General features: G+C 34.3%; 1 pseudogene; it reads left to right on the top strand.

Annotated features, from left to right (window-relative positions):
- The first annotated feature begins 1,451 nt into the window (after window positions 1-1,451).
- Window positions 1,452-4,363, top strand: LOC147381993 (ras-related protein Rab7-like; annotated as a pseudogene).
- Window positions 4,364-4,800: the final 437 nt, after the last annotated feature.

Raw genomic sequence — 4,800 nt, 5'->3', positions numbered from 1 at the left:
CAAAAGATACCTCTCATCTATGTACTAGTCTCTATGATGATGCCAATTTTTTTTGTAAACTAATGTAATCGTTTAATCGATCTTTAGTTGTAAGAACTATGGAAGCTTGATCCCTATTTGGGTACGTAGGCAACCACTTAAGTGGTGTAGTTGTTTTAATTTTATAAATATAATTTTGACTATTTATATTTTGAAATAGTGGGGGTTTTGTTGAATATTTTTAAAATAAAATAAGTGTTCTGTGATTTATTGGTTTGTTTTTCCTCAAGTTAGATTTTGAGGTTTTTGTGTATATAAGGTTTAGTCCCACATTGCTCACAAGTAAGAAAGTGATGTACCTTATAAGTAATAGTCAATATAGTTAGTTGTATTTGTGTCGCACCTTTAGGCTTTAATCTAGTGCTTTAAGGTGGTGCGAAGCACCATCCGCGCAGGCGCACGTGCAACGTGCAAAAGGGTGATTAGGTGTTTAGGGTGCATAGGGCGCGTTGAGTCTCACTTTGTACTTTGCATTGTTGCGAGGAGCTAGGGAGCCTTAAAATTTTCGGGATACGAAACTATCCAACGGTTGTGGTTGATCCGTTACGTGTAATGGATCTAGTGCGATCAGCACCACATGATCAAGTTAGTATCCAATCGGATACGATGGATCGAAATACTATTGGATTGAAAACGATCCGATGCGTTGGATCAAGGTAGTACCTGATCAAAATGATCAGGTGTGATGGATCGATCAGGTGTGTTGATTCATATTTGGTACCCAATCAGGATGATCGAATCTGTTTAATCAAATGCAACTGATCGGATGTGACCAAACCACTAGATCATACTGATTCAACTAAAAAGTGTTGATTAAAAGATATGAGACACGTACCTTCAATAGGGTGCAATCTGGATCATTAGATCTCACATTAGACACGATCTAACGACTATTAAACCAAGAGACATTATATCATGACTCTTGGTTAACAGACACTAAGATGGCTATAAAAAGCCAACCAGAACTCAATTTTCTTTACTAAAATTTTGTGTTCTCCTTTTTCTAAGCTTAAGAACAAGGCATTACCAGTTTCTTATTTTTTCAATTGTTCTAGATTAAATCAGATCGTACATAATCTGATTTAGTAAATCAAAGTGTAAGGCTTCTTTGTATCCTGAAGATAATTGTTCTTTAATCCTTGTGTATTGTGGTTTAACCAGTAGGGGAGAATATTTGTCCAAAAGAGATCGAATCTTTTTCGAGCTAGAAGTTATTTTCTTCCTTCATCAAATTACTCCCGTTAAGTTTTCCCAATAAGAAACTCCATATTTCGAGTAATTTAACCTATTATGTTAATGATAATCTAAGTGAAGCTTAATTAGAGTAGTTGTAGATGTACTACACTTCTTTAATTCAAAATTGAATGTTCATTTTTTCCCATTAAAAGTAACAATTTTTATGTGATCTACAGGGTTGGGAAGACCTCTTTGATGAATCAATATCCTTCGGTCCATATCTGTTGGAAGAATTTTTTAGATGATTTCTTTTAGTTAATGTAAGAAAGAAAATACTCAATTTTGCTTGGTACTGTTTGCCTATATAAGACGTTTTTAGATATGTGAACTATAAGTGTAGCAATCAATACAAGGCAACCATTGGAGTCGATTTCTTGACAAAGGAAGTACAGTTCGAAGATAGACTCTTTTCCTTGTAGGTTAGATATCTACGGAGAAATTGTTAAGTTTAATGATTTATCCAATGGCTTTAATTGAAATTTTGAGAATTTTATACTATTAATTTAGCATTTATGATTTTTATTTTATTTTCTTTTATTGTGCAAAAGCCGATACAGAATTCTTAATTATGTTCATAGTTGGTTGTATCCTTCAATAACTTCCCTTTATTATGATCTTATTATTGGCAAATCTCATGTGTTGATATAAACTTAGTTTAGGAAGAAAGAAAATTAGTAATGTGATGGCTTAAGGAGAATAATAGGCTTAGAGGATTGCGTTTTCTATCTTACTTCTTGTGCACATGCTCACATCTTCGCGGGACTACAAGCCCGCATTCTACTCAGTTAGGTAACCATGCCAGTAGATTGGTCCTCAATATTTGATTTGTTCACTTTCTGGAGCAAATCTTTTTTGAAATAAATGTTTATTCTTCTCATCTCCCCTTGAAGTAAGAGTAGATTTTAGCGAAGGATGGAATGGTCGAATGATTGAGATTATGAGCCTTGTAGGCTCATATTCATCACGCAATCCAGCAGCGATGTCAACCTATGGTGTTTGTCTTCTGCATCACAGAGACAATAGGACTAATTGTCACACATACGAATCAAGGTCATCCCAAAATGCTCATAAAAAAGCAAATTAATCACTTACAATCGTCTCCTTAATGAAAATGTGCAACTTGTTGATACAATTATTATATATACAAGCCGTAGTGTCGTGAAAGAATATATTTGGGTAATGTATCTCATACTTTCATAATCCATTGATCTCATAAGGCTCAATGGAATAGAAAAGCTAACCCAAAATTGTGTTGTTAACTGCTTCCACTTGCCAAATCAAGAATCAACATGTAGAGGTCTAGCCACTTCCATTGACATATCTCACCAAATGTTGAGCTGATAAACATCTTAATGGAGTGTGATGATGGTAATAGTATGTCCCTTTCAACTTAATAATGGTAATTTGCAAAGGTGAAGAAGTCCCTCCAGAAGATAGAGAAGGAAATCAACCAACACTATGTCACACAACTTGGTAACTCGGTTAAGTCTATGAGTTGTAGTGCCACAGGGCTAGGGTTTAAACTTTAAAGCATTGTCTTCAACCACTTGCCTATAAAAAATGTAATAACGAAGAAAGCACCATCACACCTGCCACACTATTTAGCACTTCCTAATAAGGAAGGACATTACCGAATACATATGTCACACTTTTACACCAAATCAGACAGCCCATAAGGAACATTATCTCAACTTTCAACAAAAAGGGAGTCCTAAAAATATCTAGAGTTCAGGCTCCAACCTTAATACAATTTGCATTTACTCATCATTAAAAAAAAAGTGTGTTCAAGTTCCAACCAACCAAGTCTTCCCAAACTCTTCGTATGTTATAAAGTCAAAATAACAATCATTAGAGCAAAATAAACAGAAATCTGATGCGAAATTGAGGAATGTCTCTGAAAAATAGCATGTTTAAGTTTCACATCAAAGACTTCTCCGAACAAGTGTATTATAAAAACAAGCTCAAGAAGGATAATCTCTTTGGTTGGTTAAGGGAATTTTTGCTTTGCATTTATCAAGAAAGGAGGATAGAATGCATCTCCATTTTAATAAATTCAGTCCATCACAAGATGATGAAAGATTTCTCCCTTGCAGGGGCAATGCTTCTTCCTGATTTTAGCGTTATTGATAACACCATATTTTGTTTAAGCTTGGCAAAAACACCATTGTTAGATTCTAAAGTTGTTAACATGTAAATGTGTTATGTAAGGGGTCATTGTCTCCTTCAATAAATTATGCAGTTGTGTGTATTTCCAATTTTTTAGTTAAAGAATTTCATGTGTCTTTGGGCACCACCTCTTATTTCTTTAATAATTCTGATGGTTACTTTGATGGTTGAGTTTTTAAGTACTAATATTTGGTCAATTGTTGTTTTATGGCAGATATGGGACATGGCTGGACAGGAAAGATTCCAAAATCTAGGTGTTGCTTTCTACCATGGTGCAGACTGTTGTGTTCTTGTATATGATGTTAATAAAATGAAGTCATTTGACAATTTGAACAACTGGAAGGAAGAATTTCTTATTCAAGTGTGCTTTGAATTCTTAAGGTTGTTTGCTTTTATTAGTAACTCTATTGTAGTGTTATTGAGGTGTAAGACCTTTTCGAAAAAATATATTTACAGCTCCACAAACACTAAAAAGTTTGCACATATGTGGGGTGTAGTATATTTGCCATAAAAGAAGCTTTATAACTACGTCACAATTCATCTCTACAATTTTATTAAAAAGTTAAGCTGACAAAATAACAAGACTTATGCAAGCAAGCCCTTCAAACCTAGAAAATTTCCCGATCGTTGTTTTGGGAAACAAGGTTGACGTGGATGGTGGAAACAACAGAGTGATATGGGAGAATATCTGTGTATTTATATTCTACAATGGTTTATTAGTCCTTTTGATTTTTATTTATATGGTAATGTGTGCTTTCATGGATCAATCCAGGTGTCTGAGAAAAAAACACGGGCATGGTGTGCTTCAAAGGGGAATATTCCATACTTTGAGACCTCTGCCAAGGAAGGCATTAACATTGAAGAAGCTTTTCAATGCATAGCAAAGAATGCCCTAAAGAGTAGGGAGGAAGAAGAAATGTAAAATATTTACATATATGTTTATATCTTCATCAAATCCTCGCTATAATTAATTCCATACTCATAGTCATTTGATTAAGTCGTCAATTTCTGCTATTATAATCCAACCATTGAAATAAGGCAACCAATAAAAGACTCTGATTATGCTTGGATCTGACCAGATAACTTATATATATGGGTTTTGTTAACGTGTGCTCATAAGGACACACATTAAAGTGCAATAACTACACTTTGGGATTAAGCATCTCACAGTATTTTGGTAATAAGATATTTTTTAAAGGACATTTTCAGTACAAAATCCAATTTCCAAAGTGTATTTATTGCTTTTTAACATGCGCACTTAGGGGGCACACTATAACAAGACCCTATATATATATGTATAGGGTAGCGTTCAGCAGCCAACATTAGGAAGCCAAATTTTCTCCTGTATGACTTAATAGT

This window comes from Akebia trifoliata, unplaced genomic scaffold, assembly GCF_017979445.1.
Source record: "Akebia trifoliata isolate Shusen 1 unplaced genomic scaffold, ASM1797944v1 Contig00094, whole genome shotgun sequence".
Classification (NCBI taxonomy): Eukaryota; Viridiplantae; Streptophyta; class Magnoliopsida; order Ranunculales; family Lardizabalaceae; genus Akebia; species Akebia trifoliata.
Note: the sequence above shows the minus strand (reverse complement) of the source record. Positions and strands in the feature narration are given on the sequence as shown.